This window comes from Canis lupus, chromosome 17 (assembly GCF_048164855.1).
Source record: "Canis lupus baileyi chromosome 17, mCanLup2.hap1, whole genome shotgun sequence".
Taxonomy (NCBI): Eukaryota; Metazoa; Chordata; class Mammalia; order Carnivora; family Canidae; genus Canis; species Canis lupus.
In genome coordinates, this window is record NC_132854.1 from 25,299,658 (window position 1) to 25,322,650 (window position 22,993).

General features: G+C 36.2%; 2 long non-coding RNA genes and 1 pseudogene across 8 annotated transcripts in view; 1 reads left to right on the forward strand and 2 right to left on the reverse strand.

The window, feature by feature from the left end:
* LOC140608337 (uncharacterized) overlaps positions 1-8,094 on the reverse strand; it is a 102,164-nt gene extending 94,070 nt beyond the window's left edge. For all 6 annotated transcript variants that reach the window (XR_012010351.1, XR_012010352.1, XR_012010353.1 and 3 more), the window contains exon 1: positions 7,943-8,094. This is a non-coding gene — a long non-coding RNA (uncharacterized lncRNA). The remainder of the gene's footprint in view (positions 1-7,942) is intronic.
* On the reverse strand, positions 3,040-3,458 carry LOC140607731 (nuclear transport factor 2 pseudogene; annotated as a pseudogene).
* A 601-nt stretch (positions 8,095-8,695) lies between the features above and the next one.
* LOC140608338 (uncharacterized) lies at positions 8,696-17,919 on the forward strand. 2 transcript variants are annotated; one of them, XR_012010355.1, is made up of 3 exons: positions 8,696-9,382; positions 11,093-11,179; positions 17,793-17,919. It is a non-coding gene; the product is annotated as an uncharacterized lncRNA (long non-coding RNA). The 2 variants fall into 2 exon arrangements; XR_012010354.1 differs by lacking the exon at positions 17,793-17,919 and adding an exon at positions 15,378-15,830.
* The last annotated feature ends 5,074 nt before the right edge of the window (positions 17,920-22,993 follow it).

Sequence of the window (22,993 nt, forward strand, 5' to 3'; positions counted from 1 at the left end):
CTTGCTGGACTGCATCAAATCCCACATTCAGCCACTGTCCAGGTATGTATAAATTATCAGTCAATAACCAATAAGCACAAAGTATTTGTAAGCATCCACTGTGTTTCTAGCATCTCTCTAGATGCATAATGACATACACACCTGCATATATTAAGAAGACAATTGTGACATTGGCTTATTTTAGGTTGCCTGAAAATTGAGAGGAAGGGTAAGTGATAATTCTTGTGTGAGCACTGTGCCTGGTTAACACCCCAGAAACTTTACACATTTCAACTATGCAAACCTTATGTAGACAAATTACATAGTTTAAAAGTGTCTTTTATGCACTGAATGAACTGAAATTCAGAAGGTTAAGTGACCTGTCAGAGAACATATGACCACTAACTGGTAGAATTAAAACTTGACTCTAAACTCTGCTTTTCTCCGCTAGTAGTTTTTTTTTTTTTTTTTTTTAAAGATTTTATTTATTTATTCATGATAGTCACAGAGAGAGAGAGAGGCAGAGACACAGGCAGAGGGAGAAGCAGGCTCCATGCACCGGGAGCCCGATGTGGGATTCGATCCCGTGTCTCCAGGATCGCGCCCTGGGCCAAAGGCAGGCGCCAAACCGCTGCGCCACCCAGGGATCCCTCCGCTAGTAGTTCTTAAATTGTAGGCCAGAGTTTTCCTAATTGCAAAATCTTTCAAGCTGCCAACTTGATACAAAGATACAATACAAATTACCTTTCCCCCAACACTTAGAGAACAAATATAGGGAGAAATAGAATACTACCTAGAGTAAGAGTAAACAAAACATGCTGCATGGAACACATTTACATAAATGTATTTGATGCATTTAATGGGTTAGAAACTGCTCAAAAGGGAGACTAACCCTATAAGACATGGACTGCCTCTTATCAGCCAGCACTGTCCTGATTCAATACTCAGAGTCCTTTTCCAGCATCACATTGCTGCTCTACTTAAGAAGAGAGGAAGAACACTTTTCAATACCAAAAAAGAGGAGGAAAAAGGTATGTATAGTATTAATGTCATGGAAAAATACCACGTGCTTTAAATTTGTCATGCAATTCATTCTAAGTAACAGTGCACTTCAAAGATGACATCCAAAATGATATTCCAAAAAGTATATTGCCTGCAAAAGTCTTTATAATGTGTACCATTAGAGTACTACATTTTAAACCAATTATTTCATTAACTGCATTGCAATTATATGTAAGACAGATTTTCTTTGGTGACTGAATAGAGATGCAGATCAGTTTTGGTAATAATAGAGACAGAGTATGAATAAGGGCTTTATGTACCAGTAGTTCTGAAAGTGGTAGCAAACTGAAAGGTAAATTAGAGATTGAAGGTGATGTCAGATTACAGTGTGACTTAAAGAGAAAGAGTCTAGAAGCTTTTATTATCACTGTATTACCTGTCAAGGCCAAATGGAAAGCTAAGACTCAGTTTATTTTTATGTAAACTATAAAACATTAATATCCTGACCTTTCCAGTTTTACTATATGGAGATTACAGAGAGCTTAGTTGTATAATTTACTTGGCCTTGTCTATTTATTCTTGATATTTACATGAAGAATTTTTAAATGCACAGAGCACATAGGAAAAGTTCACAAGCAATGTTCAAATTTTACTTTATAGCATGAGTACTTACTACCAAATATTGATTCTTCATATTAATGTTCTAAGCAGAGATTTTTTTTACAATATAGCTATACTTAGTTTTGGCATGTGAAGGAAAATGAGATATTAACTTCAAGAGTTATTATATAAGGTATCATTCTGATAAAGCCAATGACCAACTGTGCTCGTTATCAAAAAACAATTATTAGTAAAGTTCAGAAAATGTTCCCTTTATGGAAAGCTGGTGATTTATTATATAAAATGTGAAATAAAGGAATGAAAAAATAATCAGTTAACTGAAGAACAAGTAGAAAAATAATTGCAAGTGGAAAATTGAGTAACAGATCTACCACTGTCCTTCACTTTCAACCCAACTCAAAGAACAGAAGCTCAAATTTGAGAACTGCTTTCTTTACAGAATTCAGAAAATTGATAATTGACATTTTCAACCTATCGCAATTCCTATTAAATTTGAACATAATTTAGTTCTATGTGGCATTTCATATGTGCACACAAATGCCACATAGAATACAGATTATAAGGAAACAGGGATTTTATGATTATAGGTTACATCTTACTATATTTCTATAGGTTTTATACAAAACTATAACAATTGATTGGAAAATGTAATTTTTGAATTATTCAATTAGAAAAATTCCCATTTGGGCCAAGAAAAAATGCATTTATGGTGGAACTGACTCAAATTTAACACTGGGAGTTTGAAATCTCAGGTCCTTCACATCCTTTAGCTATGTGATAATGGGCAAATAATTTAACAATATTTTTTTTCTGCTTAATCTTCCAGAAAATATAGTATTTGAAGGATTCTGGTAAGAATTACAAAGAGTTTTTGTAAAATTCACAGCATGAGTCCTAATATGGTGGGAGTTCTTCAAATGATACCTTTTATTTTCCTTACTTTTATTCTTTTAGAAGAGTTACATTTCATAATAATGTTATAGTTTGTTCCTGTTTCTTAGTAAACTATTTTCAATAGGAGCAGCTACTACTTCAACAAGCACCCAGCTTTAAATAAAAATGTTGGAAAAACCATTCGTCCATTCTTTCATAAGATTATTCTTCTGGTTTGTTAAAATATGGTTCACCATAAATGTTTTAAGATCTAAATCTTTGAGAAGAAATCTTTTAGTTTTAGAGAATATTTATGGAACATTTTTTCTTCTTTCTTTTCCAAAGTAGGTTAAAATCTGAGCAAAATCACAAAAGAAAACAGTAACAATAACAAGCTCAAATGCTACTCATCTGTCCCCATCTCCTTTCCTATTGGCAATTAGGTAGGGGAGTCTTAGACTAAATGTACAAATTATCTTATCTTTAAAATTGTATTAAAGATCACTGTGTGGCCCTGCTCATTTGTGTATGTTGTTTGGAGCATCTGGAGGAGTATGAATAGTATCAGGAAGAAGAAGAAGGAGGAAACAGCACGAGTGCCTGACTGGGAGGAGGCCAGCTGAAGATGTGCAGGGCAAGCCTGAACCTGTCATTGGTGCGAACCCAAGTATCATTGATGGTCCTTAACAGGAACATCTGGTAAACTCCACGATCAACCTTCAGCTGACCCACAACCATGCTGATGGTCCGCTATCTGGTGATGGCTGATAGTTCTGCCCGTGATGCTGTGCTGGATTTTCTGGAAGGGAAAAATTAGACAACTTCTCCACAATGGCAGTTTTCCCCTGGAACTGCTGTCCTTCCACATAAAACATGATGCATATATAAATAGTGCCTGGTTGGGTTCTGTTGTTATCAAATAACTGATAGTAATGTTGAATGCAACTGGATCCAGTCTGCTCCCAAGTTGGCTTGTCTCCCATTCTAGGGTGTCATCAGTCTCGTTGGGACCTAAGGGGCTGGTATGGTGGCGGCAGCAGCAGCAACCCAACATGGGTTGCTCCCTACTCTACCATTTTGAAACTAAAATCAACTAACATCTTTTATAGTTTCAAGAGAAAAATAATTGAATTTATAAAGTTTTCTGAAAACTGATATACTCAAGAATTTGATCTATTCTCAGATATTCTGAAATTTATTTTAAAAGCTTGCCTTAGCTAAAAATAAGTTGAAATCCATCTTTCGGGATCCCTGGGTGGCGCAGCGGTTTAGCGCCTGCCTTTGCCCAGGGCGCGATCCTGGAGACCGGGGATCGAATCCCACGTCGGGCTCCCGGTGCATGGAGCCTGCTTCTCCCTCTGCCTATGTCTCTGCCTCTCTCTCTTTCTCTCTCTCTCTCTGTGACTATCATAAATAAATAAAAATTTAAAAAAAAGATCCATCTTTCCCTCAATTTATCTCCTAATAGGTAATAGTAAGGTTATATGGATTGAGGACAAAAATACGAATGCAAAAGATGCAATAGTACAAATGAGTCTCATTAGGAAAATGGATGAGAAATGAAAATATGGCAGACTATAATGTAATTTTTAAAAAAATTCCTAAATGTATAATCCTATTCTTTGGCTCTACATGTGTTTATACTCAGAGCAGATGATTAAAGGGCCTGGAGACTACCACAAATACCTCTCCATTCTCTAATTGCTGAAATTACTTGTAATCAACAATCTGAAAAATACTCTCATCTAACTTCTTTAAGCAGTTTGCAAAGCCTCTGGCAGAGAAGATAGATCATATCAGCCACAGCATCAGTCCTAAGCCATTTCTTAGGATTAGTCCAAGAACCAATCTGAGATGACCCTACTGAACTTCCAGATCATTACATTAAAAAACACTGACAGCCTGAGGGTTGCCACAACGGTTTTCTTTCTTCCTTTAATGTTAAACTCTGAAGTCTGCTTGAGGGAAAGGAGGCTGACTTTCATTTTTTGACTGCCTCAAATTATTTTTATGAGAAATGATCCTTATAGATCACCAACAGTCAAAACATTTTTTATGTTAGAAGACCCCCAAAACAGGTAGAATATATAAGAAGGATTATTCTCCCCAAAATATAGAATAAATGTGCTGCCTTTAAAGCAATATCTTTAGATAGAAAGCTTTAAAAACAGAAGTAGGAGGAGTATAAAAGCACATCGGGGCCTACTGCCAGAGGTAAATATATATTTATTAAAATTCACCTGAGTAGGAGGACTGTTTCACTTCATTATCTCCTTTGCCTTCCAACAAATGAATCTCTGTTTATCAATATCCCCTACTCATCATTGCCATCCATATACTTGAAAAAAAAGAACCATAAAGTATGAAAAAATACGGAGAGCTTCTATACTAATTTTAGAGAATATGAATCAGTCAATGTTATTTGCATGTAGTTTCAGCAGACAGCCAGCATCTTATTTGCTTTGCTGGAAATACATACAATTTCCCCTCAAAATAGAAATATATATGCTTCTTGTCAGATTTAGGACAAAGTATTTTGCATTTTCATAACCAGGTTAAAGTAAACTTATATGTATTTGCAAACACTAGATTCATTATACTTGTTTTACATTGTGGATGACATTTATCATATGGTAGTAATTGCTACTTTATAATAGTTTATACTTAATTTCAGGATTTTTCATTTACAGGAACATATGTCCATGTGCATTGCAATTTCATAATAAAAACACTGCATTAAGCTAGTTTTAGTAAAAATCAGCAATAAATAAGTTTTAAATATAAAAGCAACGTTGTAATTAAGATTTTTTTTTTTTAATTAGGTATTTCAATGGTAGAGCACAGCTTAGGCCTAGTGCTCTGTGTTAAGAATATAAAATTGGAAGAAGATATTCCAGACTTTAAGAAATGTACTAATAGAAAGTGAAGCAAACAAAAGAAAATAATGATGAGTCCTATAATAAAAGTATGCAATGCATATGGCTGAGAAACAAGAGGGAGACACTTAGCATTCTTTGCACAACTTTTTATGACTGTGCTGTCTCACACACCATTCATTAGCAGACAGATTTTGCCTTATAAGGTCATATAATAAAATGTAATTAGTAATATTGTATATTATAAATATGTTAGATCATAGAAAGATGTATTAAAGTGGAATGTGTATTTAGTTGTTGGCACAACTCAAACTCAACTCCTACACTAGCATAAAGAGTTAATCAATCTATTTCTCTCTTTTCTACATTGCATGGTGTAGCTACAGGCTGCTGTAGAGTCCCACACAAACAAGCAGACACCCTGTTAAACCTGAAAATTCATGTTCACCAATTTCAACTTAGCTTTCAGTAATTCCTTAGTATTTGTATCAGTCTATGTGGTCTGCTCTAAAAAAAAAAAAAATGTCATAAACTAGATAGCTTATAAGCAACAAACATTTATATCTTACAGTTGTGGAGGCTGGGAAGTCTGAGATCATGGTACCCACAGGTTCAATGTCTGATAAGAGCCAGTTTCCTCATAGATGGCCATCTCTGCCCCATAACCTTATGTGGCAGAAAAGGCAAGGAACCTCTCTGGAGTCTATTCTATAAAGGCACTAATTCCATTCAGGAGGGCCCTGCTTTCATGACCTAATCAGCTCCTGTAGGCCCTACCTCCTAAATCCATCACATTGGGCATCAAGTATCAGCTTATGAACTTGGGGGCGAAGAGGGTAGGGACAGAAACATTCAGCTCATTGTAGTATTTTTTTTAATAATTTATTTATTCATGAGAGACACAGAGAGAGGCAGAGACATAAACAGAGGGAGAAGTAGGCTCCCTGCAGGGAGCCTGATGTGGAACTTCATCCCAGGACCCTGGGCCATGACCTGAGCCAAAGGCCGACTCTTAACCACTGAGCCACCCAGGCATCCCTCACTGTAGTATTCTAATGCATTTTCTAATCAGCTTTCTGGAATATCTGCAACAACATTTTAAAACTTTATCCATTCTGAGCATCTGACATTGCATCATATTCCACTAAAAAAATATGATGACCAAAAAAAAAAAAATCCAATTCCTAGCACACATGATCCAAACCTAGCTTTGCAGACCTGCCATCTATAATTTCACACATGATTTAGTCCTGATTGCGTCCCTCCTCCTATAAAGGCAATCTTTCAGTTTTGCTCTAAATCCCAGCCTCTCCCTTAACTCTTTACTCCTAGTTTTTATGTTTTTTTAATCTTCTGTTTGTAGGTCATCATCTAACCCTTTGAATTTTATGCATATCTTTACATATTATCTGGTGATGTCTACCTTAAAAATTAAGATATTTACCATTCAACAACTGTTCTCTTTCCTCTTCTTCACAGCTACATGTGGTATGTGCTGACTATAATCCCTGTTCCTATCTCCCCATATCTCATTAATTTTCTTCATGCCACCAGATAACTACAAGTCAGTCTAACAGGATCTGTCCAACGAAAACATTTTATTCTTTGCAATATTCAACATAGTATCCAATATTGTCAAGAACTCAGTTGAGTAAATATTTGCTAGTCTTCTTTATTTGTAAGGAAATCTTTAGTAAAATATCAACATATAAAGTGATATAAAGTGATGAGACCCCAAGAACAAAGATCACTCATTGAATGTTTTCAGTTATTTATATCTTTATACTCCAAAGCTTCAGAAAACAATAATTCTCAACTCTAAATGATAGTAAATGAATGTTCAAAGGAAGAAGCCTAGGTAGTGTTCACTGGGGAAACTATTCTAGAAAGGTTGTAACATGCATTTTCTATAAGGAGAATTGCTAATTTTTAGGGTCATGCTGTTGTGCCCAAGATTGTGAATCCGAAAAACCACCAAGGAGTCGACACTGATGCAAGTACACGAGGGTTTATTTATAAGCTCGGGCTTGGGTCCAAGTATACTCCACACAGCTGAGCAGGGGCTTGGACCCTGAAGTGGGTTACAGCTGGGTTTTTTATGGGCTGGTCTAGGGGGTTTTCAGAAGGCGTGGAGGAATTTTTTTTTTTTTTTCCATTCCAATATGGGGGAAGGGGTGGGGGAGTTTCTTAAGATCTGATATGGGATTCTCTGCTGAGGGCAATTCTGAGATCTGTGGTCTTTCTGATATGGGATTCCCTGCTGAGCACATTCTGCAGTTTTTCCTGTAAAGTTCAAATCTTATTCACAGGAGCCTAAGATGGCTGTACTTGTGCTAATGCTAAACTTGAGGTGGAATGGCCTTAATTTTTCTCAGCCTCCACAATGCTTCTGAGTAGGAGTTGCAACAAGAGAAATAACAGGCTAATTTCTTGACAATTAGAAGGAAAGGGCAGAGGGAAGTACAAAAGAGGTCCTGTATATGAGGGAGAGATAGAAGTAATAGAATTGAGAGATGAGGAAGAAGAGCAGGTGAGAATGGGTGTGAAACCAGGAATCTGTTCGGTGGAGAAAGCCTCCCAGCGTCACATACCATCCTAATGCTGAAGTTAGAGGTTTTCTCCTGTGCTGTGCAAGTCAAAATCCAATTTAACTGGAACTTTAATCTTAGTACCCTCTTGGCTTTAACTCTAGTTTAAGGTTTCCCAGGGCCTTCCAAGCAGAACTCTGCATTCTGGAATACTATTGTGAAATCTACCTGGAATAGAACAACAAAGGGAATGGAAGGTCTGATGCATCCTACTACTCCCTTTCTGCCTCCACAGAATGACAGTCCGCATGAGGAGACTTTTGTGAGGATTCCCTGTGGCAGAAGGCAGTGAAGACACCCACTGTTCTAGAAAAATTACTCTCTACATACACAGGACAGAAAGCAAAACCAAACCTGAGAGCACTTGAAGTTAGTTTGGGGACATCCTTTCAGAAGGAAGTAGGCAGAAGTACCTAGACGTACATAATAACTCCCTTCTTCGTGAATGACTTTTAAAAAATTATTTCTCTATCTCTGCCACTTATTCCAATCTCCATCCTTGATTTGTATTAGCCAAAACTTTAAATGTTCAAATTTCTCAGTCTCAGTCCAAATTTAGTTGGTTTCTCATTAGTCACCAAACCCAGTGAATTCTATCTCAAAAATATTTCTTTGATACAAAACTTGCCTGGCTTCATGGCAGCATCTGGTCTAAGCCATGATGATGATTTCTTGTTTTGTCTCCTGCAATAGCTTTCTTGTTATGGATGTTCACTATGTTTTTTTTTTTTTTTTTCCCAGATGGTTCTCCACAAAGCATCCAGATAGTCCTTTCAATATAAGTATTAGCTCTTATTTTCTTGCATAAAATATTTCAGTGGCCTTCTTTGCTTTTAGGTTAAATATTCTAAATTCTTACATAGCATATAAAATCATGCCTAAATGTCACGTCTAAGAACAACACCGTTTCCCTTACCCCTGTGCCCTGAACTGCAATCATAGTATTGGACTTTCTCATACATCCTAAGCTACTAAAGACCTCATTTCTTCACCTTTTTAATATCTTTTTAGATCTCTGCCAAGCAAGAAGTTTCCAGTTAGCCTTTAACAATCACTTCCTTCTTTCATCTTGGATAATTTCTATAGGTCTTTTATAAATGATCTTAAATATATTTGTGGATGCTTTCCTCTGAACCCAAACTCACACTATATTCCTCTGGTGTCTGTGTCTGTTAGTGTGTGTGCATGTGAGCGAGCATGCATGTCGGTATGTAGTCCTTGTATCCTAGTTTTTCATGATGCTTATCTACTGTAAGTACGTGTATAATTATTATTATGTCTATCTTACCCTACTTGGCCAAAACAATTTTGGAAAGGGAGTGGATCCATCTGAATTTGATTTTGTACTTTTGAGAGCACAAAGCAGCCTTCTTCTTGTCCGTTTTCTTCTCTCCATAACAGTATATTTTGGATCTAAAGATAGATTTTAAAACAAGAATTGAGGTAAGTCATGAATTGGGTTTGAGAATAAATATAATAAAAATATCAAAACAGTAACAACAGACTAGTGAGCCAAAAGATGAAAGGATATGAATAAAATAAAAGTACCAGCCTAGAATACAGTGCTCTGGAAAACTAATGTACCAAGAGTGCCAATTATCTTTTCAGAAAATAAAAATTTGAAAAAGAAAACCCATATGCATTAAAACTTCATTTTCATTTATTAATAAAATGTACTTTTTGAAATGTTGCCCACCATTCCACTTTTAAAACACAGAAGTGCTTGTTCATGGCCGCTTATAGTCGTTTCCACATGCATGTGGCTTTTTAAATAATTACAATCAAGGTAGAGATTTATTTTGTCTACTGACTTTTTCACTCAACTTACCATAAATATTTTCCTACAATATTTACAATAATCATTTTAGTAAGGGGCATACTATTCTACTGAATTAGTGTAGATTTATTAACTGTTCCTGATTTCTATGCTTATTTTTCTTTCAATTTTTTTTCTGTTAAAAATAAGTCTATAGTAATAGCTAGCTTAATGGGCATATATTTTTCAAAGCCTTTAATATTTCTTTAAGTTTATCTTCCAAGAGAGATATTAATCTGAAAGTATGAACATGGATCTAAATGTAAATTTCAAAATGCTTTACACAAATCTTTTAAAAACCATGGAAGAGAGACAGCACAAAAATATATCAAAGTTGATGAAACATATGTAAGGGGAGAAAATATGGATTAAAGTCAGAGTACCTGGCCTAAATACCTAGGCTCTGTAAATTAACTGTGTTCCTCCTTTATCTACCCTCTCCCTTCCCCCACCTCTCATTCTCGCTTTCTTGCTTTTGTTATCTGCTGTTATTGTTGACAGACCGCAAAAGCATCCTAGTCTATGTGAAATTAGCTTTCCAAAAGGCAAAATTGCTGTTTGAGAAGATAACATTCAAAATGATTCCTGTGAATCAGATAGTCTATTGTGAGACAGACTGAATTATGCATTGAGTTGCCACAGAATGAATATTACTATTTCAAGATTTTTTTTTCTACCATATTTATAGGAGCCAATAAGTGGAAGGAATTTAAGGTTTCTTCTTTCTGACTGGTTTTACCCCTTCCTGTCAGCCTCCTTTCTTACCTCATTCTCTTTACCAGTTATCTTCCTAAAGATAGGTACTTAAAACACAAATAATAAATCTTAATTGTTTTGTTGATGTTTAATTGTAAAGAAGAGCTTCATCAGTATAGCAAACTCATTTTGCATTTCAGAGGAACACATTAACTTTCAGCAGAAAATCCCCAAGACTTTGTTTTGCTACTGCTTTAATTTTCTTTAAACCTAATTTTCTTTCTTTTTTTTTTCTTTCTGTTTGTTATGTAATGGAGCTTCTGAAAACACAGGCAATCTCTGCTCATTTTGCCTTGAGCTAGCATGGGGTTTGCTTTTTTTCTTCCTTTCTCAGGAAGTACGATTTCTGAGAAAAATTAATGGATACTTCAGAGCTATTTTACTCCAGCAAATGTAAAGAAAAAAGGAATACACGAAGAATAAAAAGCTTAGAAAATAATGGATGAATGGTTCTAATGTATATTGGAATACCCAGAGTAAAACAATACACAGTATAGATTTAAAAGGACCTACAGGCCCAACTTAAATATATTTTCTTTAAATAACATAATTCTCCAGAGTATGTCCCTATGTGTTTACAGAGACTCCAACTGCATTTCAACCGATCAATTCTAAACTCAAACTTTTGAGATTATGAGAAGAAGTGGAAGGATAAGTCCAAGGATAAGGTAGTCTTTTTTTTTTTTTTTTTTTTATCAGAATATTTGCTAAATAATAATGTGGACAGTTTGGGTATCTTATAGAAAAAAAATGGATAGATACCTCTGAATAGGCTTTGTATGTAGAATTTTCTACACAATATAAAGCATCATAAATGTTGATTGCAGGCTCAGCACAAAGTCGTAAAAACCTATAGACCTTTCTACCACGTTCATCTTTTCAACCTCCCTCCACTCTAACCCCATGCCCAGCCCCCTCCACTCTCCATAAAACTTCCCAGATTGATCCCTGCTTCTTTCTACATTTTGGTTCCCACCAGAGCATCTATTATGTGAAATGTAACTTTGTCCCTTTTTTTGGCCAGACTATGAACAGATAAACAGACTATTAGGAAATATATTTTAAGAGATTAATTGTAAAAAAAAAAAAAAAAAAAAAAATCCCTCATTTGCTTGTAGGGACTAGCAAAAACCAAAGTCCCCAAACTGAAAGGGCATGCTAGAGGAAGAGGAGGATGGAACTCTCAGGCATAGGTTAAACCTGCTGTCTTCAGTGGAATTTCTCTGCAAGAAAAACTCAGTTCTACTCTTAAGGTCTTTCAACAGACTGAATGAGGCTCACCCAGATTAATTAGGATAATCTCACTTACTTAAAGTCAACTGACTGTGGAATTTAATTATACCTACAAAATGCCATCACCACAACACCTAGATTAATGTTTGAATGAGTAACTTAAGCCAATAATGTAGCAAGTTAAAAAATAAAATGGACAGCCACAGTCTGTGTCTTGTAAAATTGGCACACATACACATCTTAAATCTAATTCTCAAATAAAGAGAATAACAAGTCATGCTTCCATAGTACATGACAGAGCTGTCTTGCATAAATCTTTTTTTTTTAAGATTTTATTTATTTATTCATGAGATATACAGAGAGAGAGGCAAAGACACATACAGAGGGAGAAGCAGGCTCCATGCAAGGAGCCCAACGTGGGTCTCGATCCTGGGTCTCCAGGATCAGGCCCTGGGCCAAAGGCGGCACTAAACCGCTGAGCCACCTGGGCTGCCCTGTCTTGCATAAATCTGAAAACAGGCTATCCTCTCCCTAGAAGAGAAGGAAAAGTCTTGAGGTAATGCTCATATTTCTCTTTGATATGTGTTAAAATATTGTTATATAAAATTAACTGTTATAAATACCTCTTACATTAGATGACAAGGGAATAAGAGAAGAAACCTATCTAGTATGTGTATATACATATATATAAATGTATATATAAACACATTAGTAGGAAAGTATACATAACTATTACAATCCTCATTTCTGCAACGGATCACATAGTTGTACCAGGAATTTATAACTACTTTCTTCTCTACCGATTCCAATTTCATTCTTCAAGGGTCTGGGCCATTAGCAGTCCTGTCCAAATTGTATTTTTACACTGACTTCAGTCATAGGCCATGATAGCACTAGGGGAATGTTCTGTATTTCAGATATACTCTTCCTCACTTCTATTGTGTAGTAACAACTCAATTCCCCCTTGATAATCTGGATCAGTCAGCCCAGGCAATAGTATCACAGCTCTCATTATTGCTTACTAGTTCAGAGGCATGCAGAGCCCAACGTGGCCAGGAGGCAGTCTCAGCTTCCACTTCAGTAGTGGTACTGTAGCATCTCCTTGTGGACCCATTCTTTCCTTTGGAACTAAGGACTCCAGACCAACAAAATCTAAGGTCATGGGGACAGGACATCAAATGTTTGTTAGTGTAATGGGACCACTCCCATTTCCATTCTTTGATTCCTGGATCAACAAATGCTAGCTCTGAAAGAAACTGCACCGTACAACAAGGCTAGAGCACATGCTAGGCTAGAGCACATGCAACACCCTGGAAGACCTTGCATAGGTCCCATAAGGTATTGCCATCTGTCTGGTACCATTACAGAGTCTTTAGAAGGATATTTTACTATTCATTTCTGGATGATGCAAACACAGTAAGACCAGGGATTTTCATGAGCATGGGCCCATCACCACACTTTATTTGCTATTCAGTGAATTCCTTGAATAGAAACAATGCTATGTGGAATACAATGAAGTTTGATCAGGCATTATATAAGTCCTGGGTAATAGTGTTGGCAGAAGTATTTAGTGCAGTAAAGGCAAATCCATATCTAGAGTAACCATCTATTCCAGTTGAAGAAAAGTACTGCTATTTCTATGACAGAAACTGCCCAATGTAATCAGTCTACCTCACCAGCTAGCTGGCTGATCAGCTTGGGGATCCAGTTTTATTCTCAGCTTCTGGCACAACCAGTAGCTATAGGAAGACCAGGCTTGATGGGTATAAAAGTCTGTATTGCTAAAACTATGTAAAATATCCATCCCTACCACCATAGGCAATCTGCTCATGAGCCCAGTGGGTAATGACAGATGGCTAGGGGAAGAGGTTGACTTATATTCAAAGAAATGGGTACTCTTACCCACTTAATTTTAAAAATCTGAGGTCACCATTTCATGAGCACTCATATGGGATGAAAGCATCTTCATATTGTTCTCTCATTCATAATGAAGTATGCACATGCTTCTTCCCCAAATCTTGTGACTAGTTTTCCCAATCATGTCCTTCTAAATCCTGACCATCTGGCCAAAGCACTAACCACAGCTAAAGAGTGGCTATAGACTCATGTCTATGGTCATTGGATTTACTGGATTATATGTTACATATGTTAGAAGCAGTTTGAAAAAAAAAAAAAAAAAAAAAAAAAAAAAAGAAGCAGTTTGCATGAAGGTCCAGACCTTTTGCAGAGCCTTCCCTTATTCTGGGCCTCACTCAAAATGAACAGTTTTGGTCACTTAGTAAATGGTTTGAAGTAGCATAAACAAATTAAGAATGCTTCCATTTTCCATGGAGGCCCATTAGGTTTTACACTTCTTTTGTTGTAGGAAAGGCCAGATGCAGCTACTTATTCATCTTGGGAAGGATATTTTAATACTCTTAATATGCCCCATACCAATGGACCTCTAGAAATATAATCAAGATGACAGGATCCTGAATTATTTGTTGGATTTCTCAGTGTCTGACACACACTCTACTTGATATATTATTTAATATTAATATTGATATTTATATATTAAAATATTAAGTATAGTCTGCTTGCCAGGTCCAATCAGCAGAATATCAATAGAATGGACCAGAGTAATATCTTGTGGAAGGGAAAGGCAATCAAAATAACCCACGAGTTAAATTATGATTCAGGGATGGAGAGTTGATATCTGTCCTACCTGTGAAGTAGGACAGTGAAGCTAATAGTTTGCTTACCTTGCTACCTGAAAGAAGTACTTTTGGCAGTATAGCTATACCCTAGTTTTAGGGGATATCCTGATTTGCTTAAGCAATAAAATGTTCCACATGTGAAACAGCAGTTGCAACTGGAGTCTACCACCTGGTTAAGCTTATGAAAACCTACAGTCATTCTCCAAGATCTGTTTTCTGAACTGGTCAAATAAATAAGTTGAATGGCGGATGGTAGGAATTACCGCATCACATCCTTCAACTTCTTGATGAGGGCAATCCCTGCAATCCCCAGGAATGAAGCATTGCTTTAGCTTTACTACCCCCCTTAGGTAAATGCAGCTCTAATAGCTTCCATTTGGTCTTTTCCACCATAATAATTATCACTTTATAGTCTGAGGAACCAAGATGGAAGTTCTGCCAGTTGCTGAGTGTGTCTATTGCAAGAATATATTATGGAACTGAGGAAATAACCACAGTGCATGTTTAGTAAACAACCAGACTGACTATGATGAGATGGATCTGAGCTAAATTCCACTGATCACCTGATCTCTATAAGCCCTCATTCTGAATGGTGGACATGGTGATATTGTGTCCCCAGCAATTAATTTCAGTTCAAAGAAGTGTCTATCAATCCCCAAAAGTATTATTTCCTTTTCTCCAAAGCCGTCATTCTGGCAAGTGGCTCTAAGTCCTTTGAGAGAAAAATTAACAGTACGCACCTTTGGAAGTATTATAGGGTCCTTTCTTAGGTAGAGTTCTACATCTGTAAACTGGCTCAAGTCTGAGAGTTGACTAATGGGCCATGATTCAGTGTTTTACTGATTCAAGATGGACTTTTGTGCACCTGACCTACAACTCTTCTGCTTATACAGCTCAATTCAGAATTTAGCTTCCTTTCCTTCTATTTCTCTTTAAGGTCACCATATTCAACTCACCACGGATGTACTTCTCTAGGAGTTAGATATTCTCACTGCTTCAACTCTACTTCTATCAAGTTAAAATATCCACCTTATCTTTGATGGTAAAATATCACTATCAGGCTTGTGCAATTCTGAGATTACATTATCCCCGATGCTTTTAGGGAACCCAGTTAGATGGGAACAGTTCACTATAATTTAGGATTTATAGACAAAAAACAACCACAGGGCTTTTCAGGGATTTTGAGACCCTATTCACAAATCATTTTCTCTGTTTTAGTGACAGGTGTGTCCTCTGGACCATCCAGGACAGATTAAGCAGTTCTTACTGATAAATTCACTCTAACATGCCTCTCTCCCTAAGCCTTTGGATATCTTCCTCTGAAATATGACAAAGCAGTTCTGGCATAGATTACATTAATATTTCAGCTCTAGAACTAGCAAACTGTTGAACCATCTCTAATTCCTCAAGCTAAAGCACTAAATCCAGAATCTCTGCTTAGTGAGTCCATATCTAAAGATCCAACCGGATCCAACTTTGTGTTCCTTCTGCTATGATCTCCATCCCTAGAATCCATTTCCATACATATTTTCCAGATTTCTCTCTGTATAAATTGGAAGAAGTATACCATTTTTCTATCGTATAATACAGAGCTTCATGGATTACAGCTTGTACCTCATCTTTGGGGTCTGCTGGAAATAGAGCTTGGTTCTAGGTCTAGCAGCAAATAGAGGTCATGGGTGTGGGTCTTGAGGAGATCATCAGCAGCTTGTGAACCTCAGGCCCACCCAATTTATCTAGGATAATATCCCTTACTTAAAGTCAACCAATAGCAAACTTTAATCACACCTACAAAGTATAGCAACACCTAAATTAGTGTTTGATTGAATAACTGGGAATTAAAATCTAGCCAAATTAACACAGTCTCCTTCCTCTCCATGTATTCCCTGAAGGCAGTCTCCTCACTCAGTTCTTTTTGGAAGTGTAACCATGGGACAGCTTGTCTTTTCTTTCTTTAAAGAGAGGGGGGGAGAGAGAGAGAGAGAGAGAGAGAGAGAAGGAGTGGGGGAGGGGCAGAAGGAAAAGGAAGAGAATCTTAAGCAGGCTCCACACCCAGTGCCTGAGCCCAAATGAATATAGGGCTCGATCTTACAACCCTAAGATTGTGACCTGACCTGAAATCAAGAGTCAGATGCTGAATCACCTAAGCCACCCAGGTACCCCAACACTATTTCTTTTCAATTGCTGCAGATACAAGATACAAAGTTTGAGTGCTGAAAATTTACGCTGTTTTGGGAAGAGCAAAGCATAAAATGACAAAATGCAGTACGAAGAATATATATATATATGCAAAAAGAGGTATAGATGAATGGATCAGAAAGTGCTGACTGCTGGAGTAGTTTCTAGTTGTTCCTAAGATCCCAGCATACTTCTATCCTTGGATTGATAAGCCCTAGTATCCCTGCAATACATTCCTCCTTTGAGCTTATTTTAATTGGATTTCTGTTGCTTGAAATAAAAAAAAAAATATTCTATGAAGTTTTCGAACAAACTATTTGAGAGGAGAAAAAAAGCACTATTGAAAAATGGAACATAGTGAATAAAAAGCAAAGCAAGACATTTTGACAAAAAAATAATAAGGGAATGCAATAGGATTCAAAGCCCAGACTGTCAAGTTAGAGAAAACTGTTTCAAACCATGCCAGCAGTGTGACTTTCCATTCATTAATTAAAAAAAAAAATAAAAATAAAAAATAAATAAAGTATCTCCCATGCATCAGACATCATCCTTGCCATGGAGTATATTAGGAATACATAATCCTTATGTGGAATTTAAAGAGTAATGAATATTCCATATTTACTGTCCCCGGGATCCTGTATGCAGACTGAGGTTTGATGTTAAATGCTTAACCAAAATCAGAGGTAGAAAGTATTTATGCCATCTTCACAGACATGGTAAGGACACAAAATATTACATGTAAACATTTTAACATGTCACTGGTCATAAAAGTTAGTACTTAACAAACAAATAGACTTTGTTAGTTAACAAACAAATAGACTCATTTTTAACATTATTTTAGTTGATGTTTTCTCTAACATCATTTTCAGCTTAGGCCATCATAACTCTAGATTAAAGATAGAATTATGTCAGGGGTTAGCAGCCACTATTTTCATTCTTTCTTCTTCCTAATGAAACACTCCTATTTTCATTTAAGGTAGCAATATGACTATTAGAAAATAATAGTTTTAAAGATTTTCTTGCAGGTTGGTAGGACCACATATTTAATTCTGACCACTGAGATAGATGTAAAAGCATTGAATAGTTTAAGAAGTCCTTCAATCAAATGTAGAACAGGCATTCTATAATGGGTCTTTTCTTCTGTTTTCCTCCCCTTTCTCAAAACTATTTTGAGATGGAGCTGCAGCAGCCATTTTGTAAACTTGCAGGAAATAACTCACTAAGGATGACAGAGCAGAAAGAAGAAGCCTTGGTCTTAGTTGACTGCACAGAGCTACTAAACTAATGGTCAACCGCTTACCTCTGGGGTTCTTTTATGTGAAGAATAAATTGTATTGTGTTTCATCTTTGTAGTGTGGCTCTACTATAGCAGTAAAACATAATTTGTAACTGACACAGTGTTTTTTAGGAAGTACCAAATTAAGATCAATGTCAATAGACAAAGATTTCAAAACTCAAAGGAATAAGGACAAAATTCAGTTTTGAACAGCTATCAGTATATGCCTTCTCTTCTAAAAGCTTTTCTCTCAGTAAGCCTAGGTCCAGCTTGAAAAAGAATTTGCATTAAAGAAGGGTACATGCACTAAGATAATATCATATATATTTTTAGGAACAAATATAAAGTACTTGCTAAAAAACTGTTAGAAACCAAGAAGACTAAAGAACATATGTCAATCAGAGATAAGGAATGACTTGCATCTAAAGGTTAAAATATTTAAACCCTAAGAACTGGAGATACCCTGCCGGCACTGGTATGTTTCCTTGGCATTTATATTGTCATTTAAAATGTTCACAGCATGCAATATATTGGGTTTATTCTTCTTGCTTTATGGGAGATGGAAGAGAGTGAAAGGAGTAGAGAGAGAGAGAGAGAGAGAGAGAGAGAAAGAGGTAACAGGGAACTCACACTTTCTGATGGCATACAGAGTCTTGGGAAACAGGTATACAAATAAATTTATATATAATTATGTATAATTAAAAAAAAGATTTATTTGAGAAAGAGAGAGAGAGAAAGAAAGTGGTCGGGAGGAACAGAGGGAAAAGGAGAGAGAATCTCTAGCAGATTCCTCACTGAACACAGAGCCTGATAGAGGGCTCAATCCCAGGACCCTGAGATCATGACCTGAACTGAAACCAAGAGACAGACATTTAAATGACCGCACCACCAGGTACCCCTATATATAATTAAAAAAAAATATGTCAACATATATGTACATATACTATGATGTAATGATAGAGACAGAAACAGCTTCACATTAAGCAGATATTGCACATGAAGAGCTATTTTCCAACACTGAAATGTGAGAATTTGCCCAATACTCCATTTTCTGCTGCTTCACTCCTTCCTCTTTCCCTTCCTTCCATGACCCTTTCCCACATACACACATATCAGACAGTTCAACTTGAAATTTGAAAATTCCCTAGTTTCCTGGCAGTCAACTTCAAGTTGAAATCTTAAAAAATGATGAATTCATACAATTATATCAGCTAAAGTAACTTATACAGGACAATTTCAAACCTCAGATAAACTATATCTGATTAAAAAAAAAAAATCTAAATTAGAGGTGCCTGGCTGGCTCAATCAGAAGGGCATGCAACTTTTGATCTCAGGGTTGGGAGTTCGAGCCCCATGTTGGGGCTTAAAATACTTCAATAAAAATTTTTAAAAATCAAAGTTAAAGAATGAAAGCCTCAATATATATGTGAAAGGACAATATCACAATACCCAAAACTTAACTGGAATTTTAAAGCTATAATTACCTTTTTATATTGTCTTCACTTTATCATATTAGATTCACTTTGGCACTGCTGGTGTGCCTCTTGAATGGGATTGCTCAATATTTTTCTATGTTGCCTCATCAGCCCACTCCTTCAGGAGCTTTTCTCCCAGGACCCAATAGTGAGAGCTCTTTCCTTTTTCTAAGGGTGAATTGCAGGGCCTAACACTACTAATGCCTTGGAGACCATTATTATCTCGTGGTTAATAAGGCATGTTGAATTCTCTGAGTTCATATCTCAGTCTTGAAATCTTAGTCACATTATATAAATTAAAATTCAGTTTCCCTTTTTTTTTGGAAAGTGGAGATAACAACATACCATCATTTATAGGTCTTTAACCAGGATTAACAAAGAAAATATATGAGTGATGCACAGCACAGTGCCTGGCACAGAGCAGACATCCAGTAAATACCAATTCTTATTTCAGTCATGTTAATCGTAGTCACATAAATCTCTTAAAACAAATTATATTGCAAACTTTCTTGGAGACAGGACACTTGTCTTATCTCAATATACATCACCGTTAAAACTTAGCATATTGCCTTACATATAGGGAACATTCAGTATGTAATTGCAGAATGATACATCAGCTTAATTCAAATATTTATTGAACATCTACAGCGAATCATTGTTCTGAGAACAGAAAATATGGTGGCATATAAAAGAGTAAAGAATTCCTTTAGGTTAAGTAAAAAAAAAAAAAAAAAAAAAAAAAGAAAGAAAAGAAATTAAAACCAGAAATTCCTTATCTTTGGATTCAGATTGATCATGCCTATTTCAGTGACACTTCTCTACAAAATTTCTGCTTGAAATCTTCTGCTGTATCACAAAATAGATAACCCGTCTTGTCAGAATTGCAAATAGGCTCTGGACTAAATTGTGCCTGTTTTTTGAGAGCAAAGTCCACAAATATCAGTGTCTTAACACTGATGTATGTCAGTGTTCTTAAGGACTGCAATGTCAGAGTAATGATTTTGAAGTTTCGTTTGCACAGCATGCAGTAATCTAATGGCAGAACAGAAGGGTTCTTGGGAGGAATTGAGGGGATGTTTATTAGGACCAAGAGAACTACTTTGGCCACATAAACAGTAAACAGGGGCATGTGTGTATTCACACAGCCAGAAGAATCCCAATTTGGGGGCACCTGGGTAGCTCAACTGGTTAAGTGTCTTACTTTGACTCAGTTTGTGATTTTTGCCACCACCCCCCTCCTCCTGCTCGTATTCTCTCCTTCACTCTCAACTAAGATCTAGAAAGAAGAAAAAGAAGAAGAAGAAGAAGAAGAAGAAGAAGAAGAAGAAGAAGAAGAAGAAGACGACGACGACGACATGCCAATTTTGATCACTCCCTGATTAAAAACTTTCAGTGGCTTTCCATCAGAGTTCAAATGAAATCCAAATTTACCATATATGGTCCTTTGCTACTGCCTCAGTCTCATTCCCTACTGGTATTTTTTTTCCCCTTCTTAGATATAAATCCCATCACAGAAAGGCCGTTATTCTGTTGATTGTTCCAATTCCTGAAACAATGCTTGACAAAATAAATGTAGAAGTTCTTAATTTATATTTGTTAAATAATGAATGATCAGAAAAAAAAAAAACTGTGTTCCTTTCTCTAAAGTGAGGGCAGCCTATATACATGGCACCAGTTGACATCAATTAGTTTCAGAGTTTCAGGAACACTATGCATATTGAATTTACTTATTAAAGTATAGTTGATGTACACTATTCTGTTAGTTTTAGGTGTACAATATGGTGATTTGACATTTAAATACATTACAAAGTGATCACATGACAAGTCTAGTTACCATCACTATACAAAGTTATGACATTATTGACTATATTCCCAATGCTCTATATTATATTCCTGTGACTTGTTTTATAACTAAGTTTGCACATTGAGTCTAATAGCACTGGACATCAAAGAGAGGTACATTCGCCAGAGGGGGTATATAAAATGAGTCACTATAGAGCGTTACATGCTGTGTATTGTACAAACCCCCATCTGCAATATAAGATTGCATCCAGATGAAATAGATCTTTCTGGGGCTCAGATTCATCTGCCAACATATCAGGAGGCACAGTCTGGCAGACAAGCTCTGTAAATGTGTTACGGCTGGCTTCTGACAGGAATCTACAGCCTGGTGGTACCTGAAGCTACAAGACTACTGACTATCCTTTTTCTTCTATCACAGGAAGGCAGATTCTACTGTTTATTGAACAAGGAAGTGTAGCACATAAGAGAAACTGCGTGCACCTCTTAACAGTGATACAATAAACTGATTTATCATCCAGGCTCTGATTAGACATACCATTTATACAGAAAAGCTCATTTCTTTTGTTGTTGTTATGTTATCCAAGGTGGGGCTTGAACTCATAACCCTGAAATCAAGAGTCGTGTGCTCCACCCACTGAGCCAGCCAGGCACCCCTCCTTCACTTTTAAGCAAACTAAAACTTACCTAATCATTGTGCTCAGCAACAGGCCTGCCACATGAAAACCATTCAATAGATAATACCCAGTAATATTTCCTAGATCCTTTTACATATTCCTTGGAAGAGTCTAGACAGTTTTCATTTATGACTTTTTCTAGTTTATATAACTGCACATGCTCAGTTCTTTTCCTATTGCCTATTTTCCTTTTCATAGCAGTTACCTTTAAAAAAAAAAAGGCAGGCATTTAAACATTTTTTAAAACTATTTTTCCTTCTAAGAAAATTGGTAAATTAATTTTCAAATCTAGAATTATGGAAGAAAACATTGGTATGAAAATTGGTTTATGGTTAAACTACTGATTATTATCAAAGTAATTTAATGTCTAAAATAAGGCATTGACACATATTTTCTACTTGCAACTTGGATACATTTATACAGCAATCACCTTTGGTATTCCAGGCCTGTCTTTTAGGTGTCTCTTTTTTTTTCTCCTATGTTGGAAAGCAAGATTTATTTGGTACGATAGGTTCTTAAACTTTTATTTCCTGTATCATAATCTGACATCCTATATTCCTCTTCACCCAAACTAGCTGAAACGTTTAGTTGTGACAGAATCAGATTTATTTCAGCAATGATTATTAACCTATCCTTTTGGATAGCTGCTGCAGTAAATTCAGGAGATTGACAGGAATGAGGACACTAGCATATTTGGAGATTAGATTTCAGTTAGTTAGAACTAGGGTTTGTTAACTGGCATGTGCAATAAACCAGTTGGGATGTTGCTAAAAGAATATGCAGGCAACAGAAAAATTGTTGTTATCATTTATTAAATAATTATATTGGGGAAATATACCATACCATGGAAACTGGGGTTTCTATTACACAAAATATGTTTAGTGTATTTTTATATATACCAAAAAAAGTGTTTAAAGAAATCTCAAGAATTCTCAAAGAAGGGGCATCTAGATGGCTCAGTTGTTGAGCATCTGCCTTTGGCTCAGGTTGTGATCCTGAAGTCCTGGGATCGAGTCCCACATCGGGTTCCCTGCAGAGCCTATTTCTCCCTCTGCCTATGTCTCTGTACTTCTCTCAGTGTCTCTCATGAATAAATAAATAAAATCTAAAAAAAAATAATTCTCAAAGAATTCCAAACATATAAAAA